This window comes from Nomascus leucogenys, chromosome 10, assembly GCF_006542625.1.
Source record: "Nomascus leucogenys isolate Asia chromosome 10, Asia_NLE_v1, whole genome shotgun sequence".
NCBI lineage: Eukaryota > Metazoa > Chordata > Mammalia > Primates > Hylobatidae > Nomascus > Nomascus leucogenys.
In genome coordinates this window covers 19,567,179-19,587,631 of record NC_044390.1, presented here as the reverse complement: position 1 = coordinate 19,587,631, position 20,453 = coordinate 19,567,179, and positions in this window count along the sequence as shown.

Here is a 20,453-nt window from a genome sequence, read left to right as displayed (position 1 = left end):
ATCCCACAGTGGACTTCTGATTTCTGGCCCAGCAGATAAGAAGCTTGGAAATCACCACTCAACCCTAACAACAAGTAAAAAGCTGAACAAACGAAAAGAAAAAAAAAAAATCAATGACCCACTTTAGATTTATAAGACAAGAGAGGTGACAGGGCAAATCATTGCCCCTAAAATTGGAGAGGCAAACGGGTAAAAATATAAAACAACTTAATGGAGCAGAAACCCACAGGTAGTATTCTTCATGGAAACAAGTGCCAGGGGTAGAAAGCTTAACTGTGATTAATAAATTGCTGGAGGCTTGGTGTCGACAAGTCTGAGAGATTAAAAACTTCAGAGGGACCCAGTCACTGGAAGGCTCCCACACTTTTGTGAGTTTTATTTCCTTGAGCTCAACCTGTTTTTCATGGTAAATATTAGAGAAAAATCCTCTTGTGCTTTTGGCTGAGAAGAGAAAAGGAAACCATTTAAAAATATACCAGATAATTCTATTAATCTTAACAAAGTCTGTTTTCGGGATGAACTATTCAACCAGATCCTAACCTGCTGGAATTATTACCAGAACCTACCTGACTAGGGGGAAGGATAATACCAAGTTTCAGCTCCCTATAACTGTCCTGTCCTACTCAAGGAGGTAAAGCAAAGAAGAGAGGCGAACTCAGAAACACGTGTATAAAGTTCACAATGCAGAGGTACAGGGTCACTGAAAAAGTGAAACATAATCATTGGATTATGGAATGCTTGCCCCCCTTACACCATAGTACCACATTACTACAGGCCTACTTAAAACAGTTCTTTTTACTCAATACCTAATGTCAGGCTATCAAAAAAAAAAAAAAAGCCACAAGACATACTAAAGGCATAGAATCACAATTTGAAGAAACAGAGCAAGTATCACAAGCTGACTTAGATACGGTAAGGGTATTGGAATCAGTGGATCAGATATTTAAAAGAACTGTGATTAATATGCAGAAGGTTCTAAAGGATATATTAGACAACATATGAGAATAGATGACAATGAAAACAAAGAGAAACAAATTTTAAGAACCAAAAAGAAGTGCTAGAGATAAAAAACAACAGAAATGAAGAATATCTTTGATAGACTTATGAGTAGATTGGACACTTTTGAAAGATGAATCTCTGAGATTGAATATATATGTTTGTGTGTGTGTGTGTGTATCAATAGAAGTCTCCAAAACTGAAAAGCAAAGAAAATAAAGACTGAAAAAACATGGAATAGAATATTCAATAACTGTAGAACAACTATAGAAATGTAACTTATGCATAGGGGGAAAACCAAACGAAGAAGAACAAGAGAAAAGAACAGAAGAAATATTTGAAACAACAATAAATGAGAATTTCCCCAAATTATTGTCAGATATCAAAACAGAGATTCCAGGAAACTCAGAAAATACCAGGCAGGATAAATGCCAGAAAAACAACACCTAGTCATATTATTTTCAAATTAAATACAATCAAAGATGAAGAAAGAATCCCAAAAAAGAATCCCAAAAAAAGACACGAGAAATAAACACCTTGCCTGTAGAAGAGCAAAGAATCACATCTGGCACCCTCAGAAACCAGGTTAGCAAGAAGATAATGAATGAAAATATTTAAAGTGCTAAGAGAAAAGAAATCATCAACCTAGAATTTCTTACCCCATTAAGCCACCTTCAAAAGTAAATGGGAAAAAAAGATCTCAGACAAATATTGAAAAAAATGTGTTGCCAGTAGCCCTGCATTGCTAGAAATGAAAAAGGAAGTTCTTTAGGCAGAGGGAAAATGATATCAGTCGGAAACTTTGAGCTGTATAAGAAAAGAAGAGCATAAATGAATAAATAATAATGGTACATAACATAAAAACTACTACTTTTTTATTTTTAATTGATCTATCAGATAACAGTTTGTTCAAAATTATAATAGTAACAATGCATCCAAATATGTATGTATATGCTTATGTGTGAGTGAAATGAATGCCAGCAATAATACAAAAGATGAAAGAAAGAAATCAGGATTGCTTTGCTATCTTTTTATTTTATTTTATTTTATTTTATTTATTTTATTTTATTTTATTTTATTTTTGTCTGAAACAGTATCTCGCTCTGTCGCCCAGGTTGGAGTGCAGTGGCGCAATCTCGGCTCACTACAAGTTCCGCCTCCCGGGTTCAAGCCATTCTCCTGCCTCAGCCTCCTGAGTAGCTGGGACTACAGGCGCCCGCCACCACGCCCGGGTAATGTTTTGTATTTCTAGTAGAGACGAGGTTTCACCGTGTTAGCCAGGATGTTCTCGATCTCCTGACCTCGTGATCCACCTAGCTCGGCCTCCCAAAGTGCTGGGATTGCAGGCGTGAGCCACCGAGCCCGGCCGATTGCTTTATTCTTATAAGGCACTCACATGACCTATGAAGCAGTATAATGTTATTTGAAAATGAACTTGAATTGGTTGTAAATATATACTGTAAACTCTAAGACAACCACTAATAGAGAAAAAAAAACACATACAATACATACAATTAATACACTAAAAGGAGGAGCAAATACAATAATATAAAATTCTCAATTAAAACCAAAAAAGGAAAAAAATTGTGAAAGATTAAAAAAGCAGGAACAAAAATAGAAAACAGTACAAATGTAATAGATATTAATCCAACCACATGAATAATCATTTTAAATGTCCATGGTCTAAATGAATCATTTAAATGATAGATATTGTCAGAGTGGATCCAAAAAACATGACCCAACCCTATGTTATCTATGAGAAACCCATTTAAAATATAAAGACACATATAGATTAAAAGTAAATTGATAGTAATTATATAATATGCCAACACTACTGAAAAGAAAGCAGGAGTAACTTTAGTAAATTTAGATAGAGCATACTGTGAAAGTAATATGCATATATTTAATAGAAACCATATTTTGAGTAGCCATACAACCATTCTGTTTTTCCACTGTCAGTATGGTGTTCAAAAAGTTATATAAGATTTTCAGCACTTTATTATAAAATAGGCTTTGTGTTAGAAGATTTTGCCCAGGCCAGGCTAATGTAACTGTTCTGTGTACATTTAAAGCAGGCTAGGACAAGCTGATATTTATTATGTTAAGGGTATTAAATGCATTTTTAACTTATGATATTTTCCATTTATGATGAGTTTACTGGAATGTACCATACTGTAAGCTCAGGAGCATCTGCAGCTGCAATGGAAAGAAATGGATTTGTGAAATATAAAAAGAACCAATATAAACTGCAACTTGCACATAGGAGGAAAGAAGAAACAGAAGATACTAAGATTATTGTAATATTTTAAGTTAGGAAGATTATTCTTTATATTTGTGTTGTTTGAGATGTTGCCACTAGGATAGTCTGAGCTATGTAAAAGTTGGATTTAAATTCTGATTTTTGCCATTCTAACCTCATTCATTTGAAGCCTGAATGCTTCCAATGAAACACAGACTTTTATCCAAATTCTGTTGAAAATTTTTATACTGTATGAAATATCTGTTTTAAACACCCACCTCAGAAGAAATAACAATATTTATAATATAATTTATAAAATCAAATGTCCTATTATGTTTCTAGAATTTTCTTCACATTTCTTTTATTGCAGGAGTAACTATAGTAAGTTTAGACAGAACAGACTTCACAACATAAGTTATCAGAAATAAAGAGGGTTCTTACGTAACGATAAAGGGATCAATTCTTCTAATAGACATAACAATCCTTTACGTGCGTGTATGAATCTTTTTCAACATTTGAAAAACAATTCATGTAATTGTCACATTACATTGACAGGTTAAAAAAGAAAAATCACATGTTCATATTAGTACATGAAGAAAAACATTTGACAAAATACAGGAGTCATTCATAATTAAAACTCTCAGTATACTAGGTATAGAGGGGTTCATCCTCAGTGTGATATAGAATATCCACAAAAACTCTATAGCTAACCGTATACTTAATGGTAAGAAACTAGCAGCTTCCCCACTAAGATCAGGAACAAGGCAAGGATGTCTCCTCTCTCACTGCTTTTCAACATCATACTTTTGTCTTATTGTGAGTATTATTTATAGTAATTTTTAAAAGTAGATATTATTAAGAATATTTTACAGATAAGAGAACTGAGTCTTCAGAAAGATTAAGTCACTTGCCCAATCTCAAACTGAGTGGAAGTATAAGAACCTGAATTCAAAGTCAAGTGTGTTTACCTTGTTGCTATGCTGCTGTGTGTTTTAGTAGAATACACCACTGGCACCATACCTGAGTTTTAGATGGTGAGCTTCCATATTCGAAATTCTGTATGAATAAGAACGAAAAAATATTTAACTGGATTCTTTTGACAGATGAAAAACACAAACACAGCATCCCTGAAAATGAAATTTTCAATGATTTTGTATTAATTTGCTAATTATATAAGTAATCAAATTAAACTTTTCACTACATTCTCATTTTTTATCATGTACATATTAGTAATTGAATGAAGAAAAAACTATGTCAAGACTTTAGAACATTATCTTTCAAATATGTTTCTTTTATTACAGATACGTTTCTTTTGTTTCTCCCATGAATAAATTCATGTTTTCTATGCAAAATATAGTAATTAAAATTCATACTGAAATTGCAACAAAGTTTTAAATTTATTTTATATATTTATACATTATATATTTTTATACATTTTATACAACAAATATAAAAATTATTTTACTTTTTTAACAGCTGAAAAGGTTAGCTACTATTCATCCTCATTTATTTGCATATGAAAATATACAGCTTTTTATTTAATGTTTATTTAATATTAGTATTATAAATTAATATTATTTGTGAAATACAATAATTGGTATTATAAAACACATGTCTTTTTCAAATCTTGGATTTTAAAAGTGTATTCAGAAAGTTTTCAAAAATTCAGTACTCATGCTTGCTTTTTATCTCCTGTGTATTTGTGTATTACAAATGAACAAACTTGATACTTTTCAGAAACCAAATAACTGAAAAATAGAAAACATTCTTTGGGAAACAGTATAGAGATTTCTCAGAGAACTAAAAGCAGAACTATCCCTTGATTCAGCCACTCTGCTCCTGGGTATCTGCCCAAAGGAAAAGAAATCCTTATATCAAAAAGATACTTGTATGTTTATCTAACCACTATTCACAATAGCAAAGATATGGAATCAACCTAACTGGCCATCAATGGATGGCTGGATGAAGAAAATGTGGTATATATACAATGGAATACTACTAAGCCATGAAAAACAATGAATCATGTCCTTGCAAGCAACATGTGTGGAACTGGAGGCCATTATGTTAAGTAAAACAATTCAGAAACTGAAAATCAAATACTGCATGTTCTCACTTGGAAGCAGAAGCTAAATCATGTGTACACATGACATGGAATGTGAAATGATAGACACTGGAGACTTGGAATGGTAGAGAGGTGGTAGGAGAGTGACTGATGAGAAATTATTTAATAGGTACAATATACATTATTTGGGATATGGATACAGTGAAAGCCAAGATTTCACCACTATGCAATATATGCATAGTGCACATATACACATGATAAAAATACACAAAATTGCACTTGTACTTTTGAAATTTATATAGATTTAAAAAAGAGAGAAAGATGCTTAAAAACAAACAAATGAAAACTACTCTTAAAGATCAAGCCTACCACCAAACCAAATTTTGAAAAAGATGTCACTTCCTCCCAGTGGATAGGATACAGCCCTGTGTCTATGTGCACAGCTAGGCCAGCAGAACATGGATAACATTTCATCTTCCACCGTTCTCTCTTCTGGAAACCCTTGTGCTGAGCACACCTTGCCCACGTAGGCACTGGCAAGGCTAAAGAACTTAAAAGTAGTTGCTAATTCAAATATCAACTGTATACTAATTTGAGCCTTAAGTTACACTAACAGAAAAAAAGAAGTTCTCTTCTGAAAGTTTGGCATTTAGTGTTGAATCATTATTAACTCTGATTAAATTTACTCGTGACAAATTATATTTTAAAAAAATCTTAATTGGAAATATTCTTTGCACGGTGGCTCACACCTGTAATCCCAGCACTTTGGGAGGCCTAGGAGGGCAGATTACCTGAGGTCAGGAGTTCGAGACCAGCCTGACCAATATGGTGACACCCTGTCACTACTAAAAATACAAAAATTAGTTGGGCATGGTGGCGGGTGCCTGTAATCTCAGCAACTCGGGAGGCTGAGGCAGGAGAATCACTTGAACCTGGGAGGCAGAGGTTGCAGTGAGCTGAGATCATGGCACTGCACTCCAGCCTGGGTGACAATGAGAGACTCCATCTCGAAAATAAATAAATAAATACATCTTAATTGGAAACATATCTGTGCTATATTTATTTTTATCAGAATTAATTCTGGACAAAATTGCAAAGAGGCAGTTTTTCTCTAGTTTCCTTTCTCCTTCCCTCTTGCATCATTTTTTCCTCCTCTGGGTGACAACTTTACAATGACCATCTCAAAACTAAGAGACAGTTTGGTTCTCTCCACAAGGAGCCTACAACCCCTTTTGCAATGTCTTTCTTCCCCTACCTTTCAGATTCTGCTTTCTCTGCCCTTTTGCTGATCTGTACCATAAAGACCCAGATGAAACAACTTCTCATCAGGGTGAAGAGGGAATGTGTGTGCCAGCAATTGCATGCTCACTTTGGTTGCCTGGAGAGGAGGGAGACCGGTGACAACTCCCACATGATATATTTAACTTCGTCTAAGACATACTAGGGTACAGAGTAGTAAAGTGGCATGTTTTAAAGCTACACTAATTTATTACACAGCAAGTATTAGAAACAAGGTTCATTTATTTTTTCATGTAGTTTCTTCCCTGAGAAAGGCCTCCTGAGGCAAATAAAGCTGGCTCATTAAACATTATCGAAGTATTGTGCCAGGTTGAACTTACTTAGAAATGGAGAGCAGGAGTTCCAAGTTGGAGCCGGAAACTTAAGTGCACCTTGTTGTTACTGTGGAACGCAGACTGTTAGACCAGTGTTTCTCAGATGAAGGCTGGCTTCTTCATCTGAGTTAAAAATATAAATTCTGTGACTTCCTTGCAGAATTAGTAAATCGGAATTTCTGAGAGCGAAGTTTGTTTCTTTCCTGGTGGTGGTTTTATTATTATTATTATTTTTTTTTAAGACAAGGTCTCACACACTCGCCCAAGCTAGAGTACAATGGAATGATCATGGTTTACGGCAGTCTAAACCTCCTGTACTCAAGCTTTCCTCCCATCTCTGCCTTCATAATAGTAGCTGGGACTACGGTTGCAAACCATCATGCCCAGCTAGCTAAGTTTTTTTTTTTTTCTTTTTGTAGGGATGGGATCTTGCCATGTTTCCCAGGCTGATCTTGAACTCCTGGCTTCAAGCGATCCTCCTGCCTCAGACTCCCAAAGTGCTGGGATTACAGGTGTGAACCACTGCACCTGGTCAAAATTTGGTATTTTTATTTGTAATAAGCTACTTGGGTAACTGTGACACACAGTAATATATATGGGAAATACCTGGCTGTTAGCTATTTTTAGAGAATTACTTTCCACCTGGTAATCTATGTGGGACATAAATAGATTTTATGTCTATTGTAGGAATAAAGGGAAAATTTCCCTTTTATCCTCTGAAGTTTTGCTGAAATATAAACTGAAAAAAGATGGATTAATAGGAGATAAGGCATAAAAATTTACTTGATCATAGTTTTATTTGAAAAGCAAGCCTTCAGTATGAAGACCCAAAGATACAGAGAAAACTGTCCATTTTTATTCTGTGGTTCAATAAAGTATGGAAAATTGTATTAAAAAGACTGAATAAAAAAGGGTATGATCTAATGCTAGCACACTGAGTGGGAAAACCCAGGAAGGCCTTTATGTCTATATTCTTCTTGGCCTCTCTGTGCAGAACTTTTTTATTCTGGGTATGGGGTAGCATCCTTTCTGAAATGAAGTTCTTATGACCTACAATCAAACAAGGTAGGTGAATTTAATTATGGCCAGTTTTTACACAGAAAGGTGGAGGAAAGAGCAATATTTTGGGGTTTTATGGTGGGCTTTGGGGGAAAAGTCTAGTTTCTATGACTCACCTTGCAGAAACGGGATCCTAGTTTCTATGGCCTCCCTCAGGAGAGAAGGAGGGAAGAGAAACAGGAGGATAGGAGAAGCTCAGAGAGAAACTTCTGCCTCTGAAGCAGTTTCTTTATATATTAATTTTTAATTTTTGTGAGTACATAGTAGGTTTAAGTATTTATGGGGTATATGAGATGTTTTGATACAGGCCTTCAATGTATAATACTTGAACTAGAGTATATGGGGTATCCATCATCAAAGCATTTATCATTACTTTGTGTTACAACTATCCCAATTATATATACTCTTTTAGTTATTTTTGAATGTACAATAAATTATTATTGATTGTAATCGCCCTGTTGTGGCAAATACTAAATCTTATTCATTCTAACTACATTTTTGTACATGTTAACCACCTCCTCCTCCCTCACCCCATCCCCACTACTCTTCCCAGCCTCTGGTAACCATCCTTTCACTCTCTATGCCCATGAAATCATTGTTTAAATTTTTAGCTCCTACAAATTAGTGGGAACATGCAAAGATTGTCCTTCTGTGCCTGGCTTATTTCACTTAACATAATGACCTTCAGTTCCATCCATGCCGTTGCAAATGACAGGACCTAATTCTCCTTATGGCTGAATAGTACTGCATTGTGTATATATGTACTACATTTTCCTTTTCCATTCATCTGTTGAGGGATGCTTAGGTTGATTCCAAATCTTGACTATTGTAAATAGTGCTGCCATAAACATGGGAAAGCAGATTATCACTTCAATATACTGATTTCCTTCCTTTTGGATATATAGCTAGCAGCCGGGTTGCTGGATCATATGGTAGCTCTATTTTTAGTTTTTTGAGGAACATCCATACTGTTTTTCATAGAGGTTTGCTAATTTAGATTCCCACCAACAGCATATGAGGCTTCCCTCTCTCTGGCATTCATATCCTCGCCAGCATTCATATCCTCGCCAGCATTCATAATTGCTGGTGTTTTGGATAAAAGCCTTTTGAAATGGGGTGAGATGATATCTCATTGCAGTTTGATTTGCATTTCTCTGATGATCAATGATGTTGAGCACCTTTTCATATACCTGCTTGCCATTTGTATGTCTTCTTTTGAGAAATGTGCATTCAGATCTATTGTCCATCTTTTAATCAAATTATTAGATTTTTTTCTGGTATAGAGTTGCTTGAGCTCCTTACATATTGTGGTAATTAATCCTTTTTCAGATGGGTAATGTGCAAATATTTTATCTCCTTCTGTGAATTGTCTGTTCACTTTGTTGATTGTCTTCTTTGCTGTGAAGAAGCTTTTTAACTTGATATGATCCCGTTTGTCCATTTTTGCTTTGGTTGCCTGTACTTTGGGAGTATTACTCAAAAAACTTTTGCCCAAACCAATTTCCTGGAGAGTTTCTCCGATGTTTTCTTTTAATTGTTTCATAGTATGAGGTCTTAGATTCAAGTATTTGATTCATTTTATTTGATTTTTGTATATGGAAAAAGACAAGGGTTTAATTTCTTTCTTCTTCTTTTATTAAATGCGCCACCATTTATTTACCAAATCACCTGTGTTAAACAGTAGGTCATTTTTATTTTTTGGTTATTGTTTACATTGCCTCAACTGACCTTATCAAAGACACGTTTCAACAATTATTCAGTTTCTGAAGAATAAATGGTAAGGCTTTTGATACATAATGCCAAATTTCCCTTGGAAAGCTTCTATCAGAGGACAGTCCTTCTAGGAGCACAGAAAGCCTGCCAGAGGACATGGACGCACTCCATGTGCTGTCACTGGATTTTTCAGCCAGAGTGCCTTTGACTGCAGCTAATGGGAATTGGGAGATGATATGGCTTCAACATAGACAGCTTGGTTTCAAATCTCAGTTCTGTCACTCACTAGCTGCGTGACACAGGAAGTTTTCTGGGCTTTCATTTTCCTCATCCATAGCAATGCACATCTTACAGAGTTATTCTGAGGATTGAATGAGATGATAGACAAAATGCACTTAGAATTACCCCTGGCACACAAGAAATAGTAACCAAACATTAGCTGTTTCATTGTTTACATAATTAAAATGATATACTAATACATTTGTCTGATGTTGTCATCTTGCTGGTTTGTATATTGTTGCTTATTAATTCTGTCAGAAGCAAAGATTTTTCTGTTTGATTATTAAAAAATCATACTAAATCTACTTTATCTTCTAAATCTTGCAATAGCCCCAGACAATAAAATCCTGACCTAAGATATGAAATATAACAGCACCTGCAGGGATTAATTTTGCGTATGTTGTAGAAAAAGGTCCTGAGGTTTTCTTTTTTTAAAATTTTAGTTTCAGGGGTATATGTGCATATTTGTTATATAGGTAAATTAGTGTAATGGGGTTTTGTTGTACAGATTATTTCATCACCTAGGTATAAATTCTAGTATCCAGTAGTTATTTTCTTCTGATCTTCTCCCTCCTCCCATCCTCCACCCTCAATTATACTCCAGTGTCTGTTGTTTCTCTCTGTGTCCATGGGTTGTCATCATTTAGCTCCCACTTATAAGTGAGAACAAGTGGTGTTTGGTTTTTTGTTTCTGCATTAGTGTTTAAGAATGACGGCTTCCAGCTCCATCCATATTCCTGCAAAGGATATGATCTTGTTCTTTCTAATGGCAGCATAGTATTCCACGGTGTATATGTACCATATTTTCTTTCTCCAGTCTATTATTGATGGGCATTTAGGTTGATTGCATGTCATTGCTATTGTGAATAGTGCTTCAGTGAACACATACATGCAAGCGACTTTATGATAGAACAATTTATATTCCTTTGACTATATACCCAGTAATGGGATTCCTTGGTCAAATAGTAGTTCTGTTTTTAGCTCTTGGAGCAATCACCACACTGCTTTCCATAATAGTTGAACTAATTTAGACTCCCATCAACAGTGTATAAGCTTTCGCCTTTCTCTGAAACCTCACCACTATCTGTTATTTTTTAAATGTTTTAATAAAAGCAATTCTGACCAGTGTCAGATGGTATCTCATTGTGGTTTTGATTTTCATTTCTCTGACTATCAGCGATATTGAGATTTTCTTCATATGCTTCTTTTGAAAATTGTTCATGTCCTTTGTCCACTTTTTAATAGGGTTGTTTGTTTTTTTCTTGTAAATTTAATTCTCTGTAGATATTGGATATCAGATCTTTGTCAGCCACATAGTTTGCAAAACTTTCTCTCATTCTGTAAGTTGTCTGTTTATTGTGTCGTAGTTTCTTTTGTTGTGCAGAAGCTCATAAGTTTAATTTTTTAGTTAATTATTTGTCAATTTTTTATTTTTTACTTTTATTTTTGTAAATTTTTGCTTTTCTTGCAATTACTTTTGGCATCCTCATTGTGAAATCTTTGCCAGTCACTATGTTTAGAATGATATTTCTTAAGTTATCTTCCAGGGTTTTTATAGTCTTGAGTTTTACCGTTAAGTCTTTATTCCATCTTGAGTTGATTTTTGCATATGGTGTAAAAAAGAGTTCCAGTTTCCTTCTCCCTCCTTCACCTATTATCAATATCCCCACCAGACTGATACATGAATTACAAATAATATAGTTGTATTTAAGAACTATATCAGTTTGTAATCATCATTTCTTAAAGTTTGTAGTTTACATTAAGGTTCACTCTTGGTCTTGAACATTCTAGGGGTTTGGGAAAATATATAATGATATATATGCACCATTATAATATCATGCAGAGTATTTTCATTGCCCTGAAATCTGTGTTCTATCTATTTATCCCTCTCCTCACCCTGACCCCTGGCAAACACTGATCTTTCCACTGTCTTCACAGTTTTGCCTTTTCTAGAATATCATATAGTTGGAATCATATAGTATGTAGTTTTTCAGACTGAGTCCTTTCACTTTACAGTATGCAGTTAAATTTCCTCCATGTTTATTCATGGCTTGACCACTCATTTCCTTTTAGCACTGAATAATGTTCCATTGTCTGAATGTACCACAATTTATTTAGCCATTCACCTAGTGAGGGAACATCTGAGTGTTTCCACAGTTTGGCAATTATGAATAAAGCCGCTATAAACATTCTTGTACAGGCTTTTTTGTGGACATAAGTTTTTCACTTCTTTAGATAAATAACAAGAAACACAATTGCTAGATCATATGGTTTAAGAGTATGTTTAGTTTTATAAGAAACTGCCTGTCTTCCAAAGTGGCTGTATCATTTTGCATTCTTAACAGCAGTGAATAAGAATTTATATGACTCCACATCCCTGAGAGAATTTGCTGTAGAATATTGTATTTTAGCTTGCGTCCCCTGATTTCTTAGCCCATAAACCCTTCATTCCACACTGAGATGGGAAGTCTGCTAATTTCATTGTGATAACTGATTTTTTTCAGTTTTCATCTGAATGATTGTTGATAGTAGAGAAGTACTCTTGAAGTCAGAGGAATATGATGTAACAAAGCATTCAGATATTTCACATCACAGAATCAGAATAGTAGAAAGGCTTTTTCAAGTTGTGTTCACTGATAAAACTTTATAATGAGGCTGGGTGTGGTGACTCACTCATGTAATCCCAGCACTTTGGGAAGCTGAGGTGGGCAGATCTCTTGAGCCCAGGAATTTAAAACCAGCCTATGCACCATGACAAAACCCCATCTCTTCAAAAAATTAGTTAGTCATCATAGTGTGCGACTGTAGTCCCAGTTACTCAGGAGGCTAAGATGGGAGAATTGCATAAGCCCAGGAGGTTGAGGCTGCAGGGAGCTGTGATCGTGCCACTGCACTCCAGCCTAGGTGACAGAGTGAGACGCTTTTTCAAAAAAAAAATATAAAAAACAATAATGAAAGTAAACCTGAATTTACCTTATGCTCTGAATTCATTTAAGTGTAAAAACATGTCTGAATAAGCCGCATAACCTCTAGCATGAAACACGCAAACACTAGTGATATGGCCTAACTCTCTGGCTTCATAATCCCTCATTCTCGCATGGTGAACTCTGTGCATTTACCGTTTATTAATTGTGCTCTTTGCTCCTGATAACGTTTCATCCTTTTCAGATTAAGACAAAATATTACTACTTGGAAGTGTTTTCTAACCTACAGCTCACCACCAAAAGCTCAGTTAGGTCTCACTGGTGTTCCTCTTCTGTACTGCTGTGATACCTTATGTATGTCCTTGTTAGCAGATTTACCACGTGGTATTATAATAGATTGCATGCTTTTCTGAAGACAGTTCAAACTTCCTTTAGTTAAATATTATGCCCTGTTCATATCTGTATCCCTCACTTAGTTCCTGGCACATAGTATGCGCTCATGAAAATGTTTGTCGAATAAATAAATCATTGCTTAGCTAAGGTAGGCAATGATTGCAGTCATTCATCTTCACCCATCTCTTTTGTGGATAGTCCTCTAAGAAGATGTATTTAGAAACACCCGGGCCTGCCCCTTTATAGAACCAACTGTGGCCAGGTGCGGTAGCTCACACCTATAATCCCAGCACTTTGGGAGGCCAAGGTGGGCAGATCACCTGAGGTGGGGAGTTTGAGACCAGCCTTACTAACATGGTGAAACCCTGTCTCTACTAAAAATACAAAAATTATCCGGGTATAATGGGGGTCGCCTGTAATCCCAGCTACTCAGGAGGCTGAGGCAGGAGAATCGCCTGAATCCAGAAGGTGGAGGTTGCAGTGAGTCGAGATCACGCCATTGCACTCCAGCCTGGGCTACAGAGTGAGACTCCATCTCAAAAAAAAAAAAAAAAAAGAACCAGCTGTAGGATCCCATATGAATACTAATATTCTATGTATAGCAGCTTTTTGGTTCCTATTTCAGAATGGTAATGAGGCTCTACCAAAAATTGGAGTGCCACTGTCGTCTATGAAACTAGTGCTTTCAGAAATTCGCTTATCCAGCTCAGTTTATGATAAGTAGCACATGTATTGAAGTCCTCAAGAAAGAGCAGCCCTAGCTCTCTGAAATTCATCCAGGAGGCATCCCAGGCTTAATATCCTCTTACTGAGCCCACCCATCCTGGTGAACAAATTGACTCCCTCCACCAGGCATTGCTGTTCTAACCAGGATCATCTCAAAATAAGTTTTCTCTGTTTAAAAACAACAGTCTAACTGCAGTTAGGTTTTCTATGACAGAAACTCTTTTAGTGCTTCCAAGCTTTTCACAAATGACTGCATCTGATGTCTACTTTGTTCCAATTAAAATTACTTTAGACTTTTATCGGGCATTCAATATACAGACTTTAACTTTAGGAGAAGAATTCTCATGAGTACTGAAATACTAACAGCTGGAAATATGTATAAATAAATCTAAATAAGAGTTTTTGGGTGTTCTCAGCAGGGTCCTGGGGAAAAATAAGTGAAGAATTTAAACTATTTCTTGCTATATTATTATTGGTAACTTTGGAAGGAGGCATAAAGCAATGTAATGTGAGGCTGCCTTCAGCATGGGACAGTCTAATGAAAGAAAATAGATCTGACATTTACAAGAAGAGGCTTCATGTTCCTGGATTTAAATTCAGTGAGTGTTAAAGTATCCTGTATCATGCTTGTAAAGCTAATTCCTGCTTACTTAAGAGCTTACCACTTTTCTAGTAGATGGAAGCTGGCTGTTTAACGGTCCTCAGGTAAGCAGTTCGACTCATTTGCTCTCCTAACCAAATTTTAATCAAGGGAAAACTGTCAACAAACAGAGCGGTTTAGATATGTTCACTTTTTCTCCTTCTAAAATGTCTTCTTGCTATCTAAAATGTGCCCAAATATAGCCAAATAATAGAGTTGCCAAAATAGTTTCATGAAATTCTGAGTGATAATCACAGACACCAGGATGAGTACCAAGGCCAGGTTAGTTTTCTGAGAACACCATTATTTAGGGTTTTAAGTCTTGAAGCTTTGTTTTATTTTCAGACTCTTTTTTTTTCCAAAGAATTTTGATACCAATTTCATCAAAATACAAAAAAGGGTCTAGTTATTAAAATTAATTAAATTTTCTTTTAATTAACAAATACTTCTTGAGTACCTACTTTCTGAGACACCGTGAATAGCATTGCAAACACCAGGATAAAGACATCCTTCCTGCCTCTCTAAAAATGATAATTGGCAGCCAGCCCCAGGGAGGGCCAATTTCCTGATGGCCCACAGCACCAGGGTGAGGCAACTTCCCAAACAGATAAAAACACTTTAGATTGGTAACATGCTTCCAACAAAATCTCAGGAATTGGGCAAGTGGGCATGGACATGTGCATTAAGAGACAAAATATTGGAGTATGACCTTCTGGGGGCATTCAACCAGAAAAGAGAAGAAAGCTTCAGATGGGCATGCATACAACTCCCTAAACACACTGCACATGCTCACCTCCCAAGCAAAAGGAGGGCACAGCACATGCGGTCAGGCCACCCTAAAGGAAGAGTCATGGGGAAAGGGGAGCAAGACACCAGGAGTGGACAAACATATAAAGTCCTAGGATCAAGGTTAAACACAGCACTTGTCCTTCAAGTCGCCTGCTTGAGTCTCTTTCAAATGTGCTTTCCTTTCTTTTCTGCTCTAAATCTTTTTTAAAATAAACTTCCACTCCTGCTCTGAAACTTGCCTGTGTCTGTTTTTCTGCCTTATGACCCTCAGTTAAATTATCTCCTGAGGAAGCAGATATTGAGGTTGCTGCAGACCCATACGGATTCACCACTGGTAACTTGAATACCTTCAACCCATAACATGCAGATATCTCTTCATTATAATGATACCGATCTCTTCAGTATAATTTCCATTCTTTTGAGTATATACCTAGCAGTGGGATTGCTGAATTGTATGATAGCTCTATTTTAGATATTGAGGAAACTACATACTGTTCTCTGTAGTGGTTGTGCTAATTTACATTCCCATCAACTGTGTACAAGGGTTCCCTTTTCTCCACATCCTCACTAGCATTTGTTACTGGTGGTGTTTTGGATAAAAGCCATTTTAATTAGGGTGAGATATCTAATTGTAGTTTTGATTTGGATTTCTCTGATGATCAGTGATGTTGAGCACCTGTTCATACACCTATATGCCATTTTTATGTCTTCTTTTGAGAAATGTATATTCAAATCTTTTGCACATTTTTTATGGAATTACCAGATTTTTTTCCTATTATTTGAGCTTCTTACATATTCTGGTTATTAATTCCTTGTCAGATGAGTAGTTTGTAATTATTTTCCTTCATTCTGTGGGCTGTCTCTTCACTTCGTTGATTGTTTCCTTTGCTGTGCAGAAGCTTTTTAATTTGATCCCACTTGTTCATTTTTGCTTTGGTTGCCGGTGATGGTTGGGTATTGCTCAAGAAATTTTTGCCCAGACCAATGTCCTAGAGAGTTTCCCCAAAGTTTTCTTGTAGTAGTTTCATGGTTTGAAGTCTTAGATTTATATCTTCAATCCATTTTGATTTGATTTTTTTATATGGCAAGAGATAAAGATCTAGGTTTATTCCTCTGCATATGGATATGCAGTTTTTTTCAGCATTATTTATTGAAGAGACTGTTGTTTCTCTAATGTATGTTCTTAGCACCTTTGTCAAAAATGAGTTCACTGTAGATTTTTAGATTTGTTTCTGGGTTTTCTATTCTGTTCCATTGGTTTACGTCTTTTTTTTTTTTTTTTTTTTTTTTTTGCCAGTACCATGCTGTTTTGTCTACTATAGCTCCATAGTATAATTTAAAGTCAGATAATGTGGTTCTTTCAGTTACCTTCTTTTTGCTTAAAATAGCTGTGGCTGTTGTGGGTCTATTATGGCTTCATATAAATTTTAGGATTGTTTCGTCTGTTTTTGTAAAGAATGTCATTAGTAATTTGATATAGGTTACAGTAAATTTATAGATTGCTTTAGGTAGTATGGACATTTTAACAATTTTGATTCTTCCAATCCATGAACATGAAATATTTTCCATTTTTGTGTCCTCTTCAATTTCTTGCATCAATTTTTTTGTTTTTTATTGTAGACATCTTTAACTGTTTTGTTAACTTAATTCCTAGGCATTTTGTTTTATGTGTAGCCCTTGTAAATGATTTTTTTCAGATTGTTCACTATTGGCATTTAGAACTGTTACTGATTTTTTGTATGTCAATTTTGTATCCTACAATCTCACTAAATTGTTTTATAACTGCCAATCATTTTTTGGTGAAGTCTTTAGGCTTTTCTAAATGTAAGATTATATCATCAGTTTGACATCTCCCTTTCCAGTTTGCATGTCCTTTGTTTCTTTTCCTTTTTTGAAGGGATAACAGAGAACTTCTTAAACATAGAGAAAGACATCAATATCCAAGTACAAGAAGAATATAGAACACCAATCAGATTTAACCCAAATAGGACTAAATCAAGACGTTTAATAATCAAACTCCCCAAGACCAAGGATAAAGAAAAGATACTAAAAGCAGCAAGAGAAATGAAACAAATAACATACAATAAAGCTCCAATATTTGGTAGTGGACTTTTCAGTGGGAACTTCACAGGGCAGGAGAGAGGATCATGACATATTTAAAGTGCTGAAGAAAATAAAACAAAAACCTTTTACCCTGTAAGAGTTTATCTAGCTAAAATATCCTTCAATCATGAAGGTAAAATAAAGATCTTTTTCCCCAGATCAAAAAAAGAAAGAAAAAAAAAGCCTCTTGAGGCTGTACCCCAAGCCCCAGGCTGTGATCACTTATATTTGGCTCAGAATAAACCTTTTTAAATTTTTTAGAGTTTGGCTTTTTTTTTCCCAACACCATCTTGTTGCTGCCCAACGTCACCTAAACACATAAACATTTTCTCTGATTCTCCTAACTTATTGACAAATTTCTTGCCCTATCCCCCTTTCAGGTGATGGCTGGAAGGTCTCCTTCTGGAAGAGACTTCTTTTACGAAACCCTGTCCGAGCACTGCCCAATAAACTTGCTGTGTGTTTAGGGGTGGTTGTTTCTTCATTTAGGTGCACGAGTAGGTGTATTTGTTTTCTAGGACTTCTGTAACAAAGTATCCCAAATTGAGTGGTTTAAACAAAAGAGGTTATTTTCTCACAAGCCTTGGAGGCTTAAAGTCTGAGATCAAAATGTCAGTAGGACTCGTTAATTCTGAGGGCTGTTCGTGTGTCTGTTCCCTAGCTTCCTGAGCTTTGCTAGCAATCTTCCGTGTTCTTTGACTTGTAGAAGCATCAACCTGGTCGCTGCCTTTATCATCACCAACATCATGTGGTGTTCTCCCTGTGAGTGTCTGTGTCCAAATTTCCCCTTCTTATAATGACACCAGTCATATTGATTCACCTTACTCTAGTAAGACCTCATCTTAACAATTACATCTGCAATAAACCTATTTTCAAATTAGATCATACTGTGAGTTCCTTGGTGGGGGAGGGTGGCGGTTAATACTTCAACGTATGATTTTTTAGGGGCTTACACTTCAACCCATAACAATAGGTAGGGAAGTCACAGTTCAGAAGTTGACATTGACTCACATTGAGTTTTGTACATGTTTGAGACATTGTCTGAGATTCCCAAATGTAAATTGTCTGGTAAGTGGTTGGACAGAAGATACAGCATTCAAAGGAGAGATCAAGCTAGAGATACAAAATTATAAAATCAAGAACCATATTCATATAGATAATCACTGATGCCATATGCATTGCTGATATTAATTAAGGGAAGATAATACAGAGAAGAGAACTTAGGATTGTACATTGAGCTTTACTGGAGAGAAATGACTATAATCACAGTAATTTATAATATAATTATTCAGCTCTCTTAGAGTGTATAGAAAGTACTGTATGGAAGACAGAAGTATAAAATTCATGATTTAAAGGAAACACTAAAACATCGATAACTTTCAGAACAAAATAAGAAGGTAATATAGGCTGAGCTTCACCTTATTATATTGTAATAAGCATTCTCTCTTATTCCAATAAAAATTTGAAAATCCATTTCCTGCATAATAGTGTGCATATGTTTCTGTGTCATAAGTTTAGAGTTATGAAGGTGAAAGTTTGGAATGGAAGTGTTTTGAATGGAAACTTTCAAAAAAGCTTTAAGCTGGAGAATTGCTAACCTTTCCAAACTAATTTGTTTTCCACCAGCCACTGATGACCTTTTCATTTTTAGTTCAGTTTTTTTCTCATCCCAGTTTGAAAAATAATGTAATAAGAAAACATGCTGAGACCAGAGTCAGAATCCCTATATATTTATGGACAAAGAACCAACATGCACTTGGACATTTATATGAACTATAAAGGAGTATGACAACTTCAAAAAAAGAAAATCTATGATTTGATACAAGACTATTGTGAATTTTATTTTTCTCTCTTCCCAGCAAACCGAAACAGTCTTTGAAATAAGAACACAGTTCTACTTGAATCCTTCGGCAAAACGCAGTGCTGAAAAGTGTCCATAACGCTGTTGCCAACCACTTTGAAAGGAATATATCCATCTTTTTGTGGTGGGCTGGAATGCAATCTAGGTCATCCCTATGCTTTTGGCAAGAGGTGATTTCTGAGCATCATTCTCATTATAGCTCTTATTGAAGTAATCAGCATGCTGCATCATTCCAAAGGAGTAATTGGTAATGATGTAAAACTTGCTGCCTCCATCATCTGTGACTAAAAGCTAGAACAAACAGCACCTAAGCAATCTGCCTCTGTACCAAGGTCATACTCATAAAACAAGAAAGAGGTAGAATCACACAGCTTCATACTCTGGCCCATGGGTTAGAAGAGTTGCCATAAATATGTAAAGGAAAGAAATATCTGTGATTTGATAAGGCAGCATGAAAATTTATGCAAACTTGGGAGTGGGAAAAAAAGGCTTTTCTCCTTTCCACAGCTCAGTGACAGAAAGTGAAGAAAGATTTCAATTTTTTAATATCAAATGGAAAATTGAATCAAATATGAAGCTTAGTATCTTTTGAAGATTTTTTTCTAAATAATAAGTGATCCAATTTTTACCTCTAGGTTGGGGTGGTCTGAAATAGCTCAAGTCAGCTGTCATTGACCATATTTATAAGATAGCAAAATACATATGTGAAAAATGAAATATTTTCAATAGATTTTCACTCAAGGTTTAAATAGAATAATTCAGTAGAAAATATTGTTAATATATACACGCTTATTGTATTGCCTAGTCCAGTGTATTTACATGAAACGATAGTTTACTGAAATATTAATGTCTTTTTTTATTGGGTTCTTAGATGAAGTAGGCCCCACAAGGCCTATTGTGATCACTTCTTCAAGATACTGCTCATAAACAATGTCATGTCCTGGAATTGCTCATCACATTGTAGGTTCAACATAACTCCACAATTTTTGATGCCTGGTCTTAAATATAAGTCATTTTCTAAGGCCATTGTACTTCAAACTGAGATGTAAAATGCAG